An 11,191-nucleotide genomic window follows, 5' to 3' on the forward strand; every position below is an offset into this window, starting at 1 on the left:
CAAGTGCTGAGCCACCACACTGCTTGTGGCTGGGTTGCTGGGCAAAGAGGCACCAATGTCCCCCCCATGTGTGTTTAAAGGTCAGTGGTTCTCTTCCCAAGGCCCCTTCCTTGCATTAACTGGAGCTTGCACATGCACAAGTTGCTGCAGCCAGCAATAAAGGCGGCAACTTGGCATCAGCGAGTTGAATTGCCTGTGTTATCAGCTGTTTGTGGCGACTGCAAGCTCATCAGCGGGCAGAGGTGGGCAAGGGCGGGTTTTTGCAGCCGAACAATATCCATGTCTTCAGCCACGTGGAGGATGCCCCTTGAGCCATCGGAGAAGAAACAGCCCCAGCAGCTCTGGCAGCCACTCCAAGAGCTCTTGTTGCTACCAGCTCCTGACCTGTCAGACAAAAGCCAGCACAGGCAGGGCTCTGCCTGCTGCAGGCACAACACAAACCCTCTCATGAGAGCCATTTCCCCCCAGTGCCCCTGCTGACATCCTGCAGTGGGTGAGCAACTGGAGAAACACTGCCACTGATACTCGTCCTCTTGAGGCTTTAAACATTTAAATCCCTTGTTTTGAGCATTAGTCTCCATGCCACAAGTTCTGCATTTCTGTGACACCAGTCTTCTGTGACAAATCACATGGATTTTAACAAGGAAACCGAGGCACGGGAAAAGAACTGAAGGGAAATGCCAACTGAATAGATTATACCTAGCCAAGGTGGGTGTATTGGAGTCAGCTGGTGACATTCAACCTAGACTGCTAATGATGTTGCTTCCATAATCCTGTAGCTGTAGCAATCACTTGGAGAACTCACAGAGGGAAAAGTCCCAGAAGGATTCAGAAAAGCAGATCTGCTCATTCTGAAGAAAAGGGCACCCTAGCAGGGGTGCAGCATTCCAGGTTCAAAAGCTGGGAGGAAACTACAGCCACTGCAGGTATTATTTATGGCCTGTAGCTCAACAAAGTGATTTTGAAACCACACAGAAATCAATCACCTTACCATGTGAGTGAGACATGCAGTGATCTGCAAAGCAAGAGCGGGGACGAGACATTGGGAAGCCTTTCTAACTGCAAGGACACTGCCCCACCAGAACAGACTGTCTCGGGAGCCCTCTAGGAACAAGTTCATGTCACCTAAGGTCATCTTGAGCATGCTTATCTCTCAGCACAGACACAATGGTGAGGTGACTTCCCAAAGTCCCTTTACCCTGTGGGAGAAATCAGGGTGTGTGGGAGAGCAGTACTAGCGCCCAAATCTTGCAGCAGGATGAACACAAGATGCACACCCAGCCCTCAATGCAGTCACGGGGACACTCGTGCTTCCTCACAGACCTATCCCTGGGACAGATGTGATGCTGGTGATCCTACCTCCCACCTGCATGGTGCCGTCCCAATGGCAAAAAGTCCCAGTGTCCAGCAACTGGTCTCTCTCTGATGGTCCCAATGTTGTGATCCATGGTTCCAGGGGGCTGCAGCAGAATGAGCCCTGCTGCAATTGAGAGGTACTGGGATCACCCCTGGAACACTGGTCTAAGCTGGGGAATCACCTGTGTGGGGGCTGCTGTCCACCTGAGGAAGCTGCTTGCTTCCCTAGGAATGAAAGGCCCTTGCAAGAGGAGTGGGGTGATATGCAAGATGTTGCTTGAGTGATGAAAGGCTCTTCCCTGCTCCCCCACTCTCACAGCCTTCACTGTCAGAGGAGGAGTGGCAAAACCTTCAGCTGGGAAAAGCATTTTGTGAGCACAGGGAAGCAAGGGGGACTCACCGAGCAGAGGGCACAACTGTGCCCCCCCTCCCTACCACCGGGTGGCTTCAAAGCGCCAGGAGGAGCCACAGCTGGCCATGGATCACATTCATGGCACAGCCTGTGAAAAGCTGCACGGGGTAAGCAGCCACCTTGGTGCCCTATCCTTTGCTCCCAGCCTGCGCATCCAGCTCCTCACCAGTCCCTGGATCGCAGGTTCATGGCAGCTGCTTCCCTCTTTGCAGTGGGTCCCACTGGCCTTCCAGGAGCAGCTAGCAGCAGTGGCACACTTGGATCAGTGACGCTGAACATCAAGAGAAAGCCTCTGGCATTTCCAGCAGTATTATTATGCTGAAAACACAGAGTGTTTTGGGTTTTTCCTCCACATATCTGTATCTTCATGGCTCGGTCAGATGTTTTCATGGAAACCCATGAAGGCTCAGCACAGCCCAGCATCAGCTCTTTTCCCTTTGGGTGCTTGTTCTCATGCTCTTAAGTATTTCTAAGAAAGGTGTTTCTTTTTTAAATTTTTTTTTCATTCCTGCATTAACCATTTTACACAGTTCCTGGAAATCAGATGAGGCACTAAACTCTTACTAACCTCTGCCTGGCTGTTTGCTGGGATCCATCTTGCTGAAACCAGGGTTTGTCACCCTGGATTTCCAAGCCACTAAAACAAGGCCAAACCCCAAGTCTGGTGCTTTTGTTGCAACCATCCCTCTCAACACACCTGACTGCTGCCATTGGTGAGGTGGAGGATGTGTCCCTCACCATGGTGGTCCCTGCTCCTTCCCAGCTGGCCTCCTGCCTTGCCATTCAACAGCCCCAAAGACACCTCTGCTCCTCTTCCGAGCCCTCTCCTCAGCCTATCCCTCGCTTCTCTTTTCATTCACTGGGGACTTCTTGTTGAAATTAAGGTTCTTTTCAGCCACACGTGGGATTATTCCTCAGTACATGGTCTCCCATCCATGAGGTGTGGGCCTTGTCAGTGGATAGTTCCCTCTTGCACAAACATCAGTCTACGCCTCCTTGCAGTTTCTGTGTGTCTAAGCCACTATTTCTGAAGAGCTGCTAAAATAGCCCATAATGAGGTCATCTTTGTTTTTCTGGGACCAAAAAAACCCCCAACACCCGTCTCTGTTTGGGTGTTGACCTCTGCACCAGCTGCCTGTTCCTGCCACAGGGTTTTGTCATCAACCAGATCTGCCCAGACCCCCCACCTCACCAAGGTCACTGACTGTCCCCCCCCCCCCCAAGAGTCACCTTCACAGCCCTCGGGCAGGGTTTATCCCCTTGTTCCTTGTCAGCTCTTTTCTGCTTGCTGTTGAGTTACTGCGCCTGCCCATCTCTCCAGAGACTCACCGTTGGGCAGCTGGATGACTCCAGCCCCATATCTCATGGTGCTTCCCACATCCTGCTTCCCCCTTGCCCGTCGCTCTCTGCTCTGGTACGATCCAGTGAGCCAGCAGCTTGCTTTCACCTCACGTTGCTCCACTGCCAGGCTTTCACCAGCTGCCTGGCACTGCAGGGGTGACCAGGGCCAACTCTCCACCCTATGGACCACAGCTGCTCTGTGGCACTGGCACCAGGAGCTCACCACAGGCAGGGCATCAGCATGGCCCCCTCACGCCCTGGTGCCAGCGTCCCTGACTCACCACCCCCAGCCAGCCCCACACGATGCAATTAGCCGGCTGATGGTGACCACTGGTCATTACCGATCTGCTGGCCCCCGCGCCGCACGCACACCCGGCCAAGCTGCTCCCTCTGGGCCTGACTGCTTCCATCAGGCAGATCCTGCAACCGTGGTGCCCCGAGCTCGCTCTGGATGGCAATCAGCTTGGAAAGCTCCCTGGCTCTCGCCTTTGACACTCGGGATTGAAAAGGCCCTCTCACAGCCATTGTTGTCACCACTTTCAGTTCTGCTCCTCGGGCAATCCTCAGCGTCCCATATAAACCATTTGGACATATTTTTAGCAGGCATTTTTCCTGAGCGTGATAAGCTTCCTCCTTTGCTGTGTTTATGAATAACTCATTGCTTCCCCTACGGCAGCCTCGCATCCCCCTCCCGCCCCAGCAGACTCTCAGTGCACCCAGACATTTGTGTAAAGCAGCTCTGAGCTGTCCCCAGGGAAGGCATGGGGCTCGCTCCCAGAGCCTGAGCAAACCCTCTCCTGAGGGTCAGGTCTCTGTGTTGCAGCACAGGGATGCAGGAATGCCTGAGTTAACTGTTTCAAATGGGCAAAAGGGACTGTTTTCCCCCGCCTCAAGGAAGGGCTGCAGCAGTTGTGCTTCAAGTCCCCTCTTCCTGCCAAACTTCAGCCAAGGGCTGGCAGTCTGTAGAGAAAAAAAATCCTGTTCTGAGCCCAACGGTGCTATCAGCAGTAGGGAACTGGGACAGGTAATGGGAAGAATCCAGCAACACACCCACAGTCTCTGTCTGCCTCACCTATTGCAGGCAGGAGGATCTTCCCAATGCCCGGCCCTCACCGTGGCTGTGCCCTCATGGATGCCCAGCACTGGGTTTGCCCTTGGTTTGCCTGCAGCATTATCCCTCCTTCCTTCAGCATACACAGCCCATGAGCCCAGACTGTCCCAGGGAAGTCTGGACATAACATCCTGAAGCAGGAGGAGGCTGCAGTTGGAGCAGAGATATCGAGCAGCAGCCCCATATCTGAGAACAGAGAAATTTTTGCTGGGAAGGTCACGAATTAGACCAAGGAGCACAGCAAGACACCTTCACCTCCCAGGGATGAGGTCTGCCTGTACCTTCCTGCCTGCAGTGAGGGATTCCAAACGACACAAATTCACTTTCTAATTTTAAATCTGCGACAAATTCTTGTGCCTTTCCTGTCCTCACTGGGTCTTTATCAGTTTTGCAGAGGAAGTATTTCCTCTGAGGGACAGAATGACTCTCAAACCACTTGACTGCTCCTCCAGCATTTGCATCCCTTAGCATGAAACACATGGACAAAATGTAGAAACTCTGTGTTGAGAGGTATTAGTTCTTAGCTTAAATAAGTAAGTTTTAAGTAGAATGAGTTAGAATGGGTTCACAGAGTTATAATACTGTGTGATCTAGTATGTTGTTTGCTCAGCTTTACTTGCCTAGCATCAGTAGCTGGATCTGCTGAAGCCTTGGGCCACAAGATGTGAGTTTACACCTAGAGATGTTTTTGGCTGGAATTTAGTTAATTCTCCTAGTAATTTTCCTAGTAGCTGGTACAGTGCTGTGTTTCGTCTTTCTTATGAGACGAGCATTGATACCACACTGATGCTGCTGTGGTTGTTGCTGAGTACTGTTTATCCCAAGCCTAGGGTTTTTTATTTCCCCATGCTCTGCCAGTGAGCAGGTGCACCAGAAGTACAAACCAGAAGACAAGGAGACTCCAGCTGTCAGCAGAAGCTGTAACTCCACAAGATAAGAACAGTGTATGGCCTGCCTGCACAGACACAAAGAACCCAGTAAGATGTTAGAAGACCCCAGACCAAGAATCACCATTGGACCAAGAGGTGCATGGGGAGTGTCTGAGGAGTGGGTGCATGAGTCAAAAGGGTACAACTGCCCAGGGGTTTCTTTGTTCAGGGTCCCTCTCCACAGGCACCCAGCTTGAGCTGACCTGCTGCTGTACCTCTAAACTATTTTTAGAAAATCTGAGCCTGGGGCTTTGCTACAAGAAACCTAGGATTGAGCCTGAAGGAGGAGGTGTCAGCCTTAGAGTAAGTGTGTGTTTGAATGAGGGGTCAATAAGGGCACCTGTCAGCTTCCTGGAGCTGCCCACTGCAAAGAGATTCTGGTCCCAGCAGTTAAAAGTCTCAGGTTGTGTGTGTGTGATTCCTGGTGTGAGAATGCTCAGGACATGGCTTTTCCTTTAACACTTTAAAATTCCCTGCATTATTTCCAAATCCAATGTAACTATCAATTTATCTCCACATTTCTGCCCCCATGGCCTTCTAGGTAAGTTCAAATAGTGGTGTGAACCCCATCAGGTTCTTGACAGTGTGCTCTGAGATGGATGGGAGACCCAGCTGCAGCACCTGCACAGGCTTCCCAGATCCCATCTTTATTCCACCTGCTGCCTGCTGGGGTCAGAGCTACCTCCTTCATCCCTGTTTTGGGAGCCTCCAGGTCTCCAGCCTCCCAAAGACCTGTGAACAGCTCTAGCTAAAGCTGGCTAGGAAGCCACAAAGAACACCTTGGGTGAGCAGAGGACAGCTCTCATCATGCCAGTCCAGCTGCATCCCCAGGTCCAAGGGACAGGAGGCACAGCCCATGTGGGACCTTTGGTGCCACCTTGCAAATGCCCTTGATCCCTGAGCATGCTTGTCAGGTGCCAGATGCTTGCTGGTCATCCTGCTCAAATGGGGACATGCCCCCATGTGCACCCAAATCCTCAGGCTCATCCCTGAGGTATAAACTCAAACCCCTATAGTACAGTGGGAACCAAAATGCACCAGCTTTGAGATGGTTTTTTTTGTCCCCGGAGTTTGTCTGACTCAGAAAGGACCTGCACTGTGCTGGAGTGAGGAGAGGGCACTAAGCAGAGGGGATTGGGGCCATGGCAGTGGGCTCTTTGAGGAAGCATCACTCATCTGGTGATCTGGTGGTCCTGCATGGGGGCTGATGGTCCTGCCAGCCCCACTGGCACATTCTGCCCATCTCTATCTTTCTCCCCATCCCCAGTGCACTTACCCGAGTGGCCAGGCTCTCCTTGCAGTGCAGGCTGATTCCACACTCATCAGTGATCTCAGAGAGGTCTTCATCCTCAAACTCCTCAAGGCTGATGTCATGGGTGAGCCTGGAGGGAGTGGAATTGGCATGGTCACACACTGCCCAGTAGTGGACAGGAGGGTGCAGGGTGCCATGGTGCTGTGGGCTGGGAGCACTGACACCCTGGGAGAGGCTCTCCCAGTCTCTACTGGGAAGAAAGACTGGGAAGGCAGCTCGGTCCCAGAGGGGATAGGTCTGTCCCCATCCAATGGCTAGGCTTGGCATGGTCCATGGCTCTTGGGAGGCAGGAGGAGTGTGTCCCAAAGCAGTCCCTGCCTGACCAAAGACAGCAGGGACCTGCAGGTAGGGAGAACATGGACAGTACAGCCAGCCTTATCACAGGAGGTTTGTTCTGCTCACACCATCCGAGGGAGCCGCTGGGATTGTCCCAGCTGGGCACAGACACCCAACAGGGCAAAGGTCAGGGGTACGGGAAGGAGAGAGGCTGGGGGTCCTGACAGGGCACAGCTGGAGGATAGACCTGCTGGGACAGGTGACCACATTGAGACCCACAGAGCTTGCAAGCACAGCAAACCCCTCAGCCATGGCATGACCAGACCCTGATCTGCAGCTGGGGGCATGTCCCAGCCCAGGTGCCTGTAGTAGGAAAGGGCAGCAATTTCCCTCTGCACAAAAATCACCCCCCAGGGTGACTAAGGGCATCTCTGTGAACATCGGTGCTGCTGAGCTGGCCTGCACGGCCTCAGGGGCCCCTTAGGGCTGCCAGGCCCAGCCACACGGACTCATTACACCCCTTCAAAACAAGAGATATCCTTTTAGCAGCTGAAAATGCGCTGATGAGCCCCGGGGGAGTGGTGAGGTGCTCCTGGCTTCTGAGCATTAAAACATTTCAACACGGTGGTACCAAAATGCTCTTCTCACTTATTCATTACCACAGGGATAAATAAAAGAGCCCAACTCAAAAGTCCTTGGCCAACCTACTCAGACCCCTGAGTTTTGTCTGGCATGGCCATGGGCACTGCTTTGCTTGCCACCATTTCCCTTTGCTCCCAGCTCCTCCAGCTGGGGGATACTTGGGTGAAAGGGCTATGCCAAGCCTATCACCCCTCTCTGGCTTGGCCCCCAGCAGTGCAGTGAGAAAGGAATAAGAATGGTGTTTTGTGACCTGCCGAGCTCCCACTCTCACTTTAAGCATTGCTTGCACATCTTGGGGTCCCCCCTGCAGCGGCACCAACCCATCTCCCCTATCCCAGGTCCTGGAAAGGGAAAAGAGCAGGAGAAGCCCATGGGGGAATCAGCATCCTCCCTCTGTATTTCTGAGGACCCCACTAGTAGTGGTCTCCTGGGGTGAAGACAACTGGGAACAACCATACCCCTGGAGGCAGCCCCTGCAAGACACATCAGGAGTGCAAGGACACAGCCTTCAGCACAGGGTGGGATGCCTGGACCCCCCTTTGCCCATCTCCTCCTGCTCCCCATGGGAGGGAGGCAATGCAGAGCAGGAGGCTCATGATGAGCCTTCAAAGCACAGATTGATTTCTTCTCCAGTTACACGGGTCGCCAGGGTGGGACATGATCCATTGCTAATGCTCGGGGCCTCCACCCGCCATGGTGGGTACTGCGGGATCCTGGAGAGAGACACAGCATTGCTGAGGGGCTGCCAGGGGGCCCCTGGCTCTGCAGGAGCAGCCTGACAGAGTGGCAGTGCCCCCCACTCTGGGATGGGGACAGGCAGCCCTGTCCATGCTCGCAGGGATGGGGAGATGCTGAGCAGTTCCCCAGCACTGGCCCTGCCTGCCAGCGCTGGGGCACAGCAGGATGTGTCCAGATGCCTTTTGCCACTCTGGTGCCTGGCTGTCACAGAGCTCCCTGCGCAGCCAGGAAAACTTTGAGCTCAACTGGGTGCCAAGTTTCCTCCTGTCCTGCGGCCATCACTCACAGAGAAGGGTGATGTGCCCAGGAGCAAGGGGCCACCCCTCGTTCCCCTGCATGCCCACGAGACGGTCCCCCCTCCCCTAGGCCCAGCAGGTCCCCTACCATTTCTCCCACTGATCTTCCAGCCAGCTCTCCTCCTCGGTGCTTGACTCCATTTTCAAGGGCAGCTGCATTGAGGAGGACCCCCTTCACTGGGGGACACACTCCCGCACCAAAAAAACCCCCCAGGCCCGCTGTGAGGAGTAGTGAGGGAGATGACAGCTGAGCCTTGGGTGCCCACTGCCTCTCTGCCTGCCCCGTCGCAGTCTGTGGCTGCCGGCGCTGCTCTGTATCCTCACTGCGCAACCTGGGGAAGCTCATTAAAAATAGATGGAATCAGCTGTCCTGGAGGGGGAAAAAAAATAAAAAAACAACCTCCCCAGCTGAGCCAGCGCCAAGTCCCTGCACTCTGCTGGGGATGCTGACTGCCTCTGCCTGCCAGCCAGCCAGCCTGGCTCCTGGTCTTGCTCCAGCACTCGGCTCCTCAGCACCCACAGCGGGCACAGGGGATCTGCTAACCCCGTCATGGAAAACCGCACCACCTGGCCTCCTCCTGCCCTTGCAGCACTGCTGTCTCCCACAGCAAGGGGACACAGACAGGAGCGTCTGTCCGGCTTCTCAGCAGGTAGAGTGAGGTCACTCACTGGTGCAAAGGCCAGAGTGTTTCCAGCACAGCAGGACCAGTGTCATGGCCAGCTGCACTTCCAAGCCCAGGGGAGCACCTTCGCCAAGGGGCAAGCCCAGCCAGCGCAGAGCAGTGCTGCCAGCACTGCCCCTTCCCTGTCTGCCCCCACCTAACACTCCTGCCTCTGGCAGGATCATCCCTGGGCTTCCTGAACCTTTAACCCACGTTGAGGGCCAGAGAAATACCTGGTGAGCTGCTCTGCCAGCTCCCACCTCTCTTCTGCTGATGAAGGAAAGAGGGGTCTTTCCCAGGAGGGGCCATCAGGTGTTGGTGACAAACTTGGCACAGTGGCCTCAGATAATCCTCCACCACCCCCATGCCTCACAGACCCACTCACTCCTTGCCCCATCAGGATGAAGCCAAAGTAGCTCTAGAAGACACACCCACCATGACTCTGAGATGGGGACAGGGCATCCCCCTCCCCACCAGCTGCACCCCCTTTGATACACAGTGGGGTGGCGTCCCCACTGCCACCCATCACAGCACTGCTCTCCTGCCCCTCACTGACATCCACTCCAGGAGCTTCAAGTATTGGGTGCATCTCCCACCACCTACTTGGGACCCAGCTTTGCTCCTGGACAGATTAAAGTGGGTGATGTCCACAGGAGCCCAGCTCAGAGCCTGGAGTGCCCTGCTGAGCTAACCTGTTGCAAGCTCTCTCCCCACCAGTGCCACACCACTGGAGAATGTCACTCATGATACTGTGGTCATTGTCACTCAGCCCCACAAGAATAGCATCCAGGACTCCATCTTCCCTATCAGCTCTGCCTGGAAGCACCTCATCTGCTTGAAACCTCAATTAATGCAATGAATAAAGAAATATCTACCTCCGTATTACTCGTGCCCTTTGCTCCTCTCACATGGATGCTCCAGGACTTCCTAGGAGATACAAGGAAGGTTCTGCATTACCCACCCCTGCCTTTCTCTCTTGCTTCTCAAAGAGGCTAAAAATACCAGCAAAATGAAACAGCTCTGACTCCTCTCAGCTCCATCGTTGGCAGTGAAAGTCTGAGCAGGACTTACATGTGTATTTTGGCCAGCTTCCCTCTCCAGTGGCCATGGCATCACAGGTATGTGGGAATCTGTCCCCATCTGTGAGGGTGGGAGAACCCTACCCTTGCATGTTATGGGTGCTTTCCTGAAGGATGTGCCAAGAGGCACCCAAAGGCTGGCAGCCCTGCTGTATGCATGAGAACTGATAAACTTGGGATTCTCAGGAACTGTGAGCAAGAGTACACCTGTGGGTGCATGAATGGAGGCAGACATTACCTGTGCATGGCAGGAGCAGCTTGATCACAGTCCTAAGAGCAGCCTTATACTCACTCCTGGCTGCTGTGCCTCTCTTGACCCCATCCCCTGCCAGCCCACTGCCACTGCAGGGGATTTTCCACACATGCTGTGATGAAGCTGGGGGCTCCAACGAGCCCAGCAGCCCGAGCCACACTCTGACAGTCTGCTGTCGTGTGCTGTGTGCAAGTCCTGTAACCAGCACCAGTGGAAAAAATAATACTAACCTACATTAGGCTGGCCCCTGTCTTTTTCTTCCATCTCAATGGCCACAGAGACTGCTTTATTTGAACCGAGGAGAAAGCGCCTCTGTCTCTCCATCACAGGAAGACAGCGCTTTCGTCTCCCCTCACAAGAAGACAGGTAGCCCCATTCCGACGCCCAGCTCATTCATTGCCTCCAAACAGGCCTTCCTGACAGCTTCAGATGAGCACGACAGACACATGAAACAAACCACAGTGCTAGAACTGATTTTTGCCTCAGCCTGAAGGTGTGTCTTTGAACTTCCTGACAAGATGTGGAGAACTTCTTCCCCCAGAGACCCCCTCCCTTCCCAAAGCACTGTGATTTCTGACAGGGCTCCCCTTCCCCTCTCTCCTGACCTATGCAAATAACTCCCTAAGGGTTTCTTTCCCTAGGAGCCTTCCTGTCCGGTAGCCAGGTGGATGCCCTTTGCTTTTATCAGGGAAAGCTGAAGGAGATAGTGGGAATCAGTCAGTGACCTCCTCCCAGGTTCCAGCTACATTAGAGCCACAGCCCTGGGGGCAGTGGGGCAGGCAAC

The sequence above is a fragment of the Aphelocoma coerulescens genome, chromosome 5, assembly GCF_041296385.1.
Source record: "Aphelocoma coerulescens isolate FSJ_1873_10779 chromosome 5, UR_Acoe_1.0, whole genome shotgun sequence".
Classification (NCBI taxonomy): domain Eukaryota; kingdom Metazoa; phylum Chordata; class Aves; order Passeriformes; family Corvidae; genus Aphelocoma; species Aphelocoma coerulescens.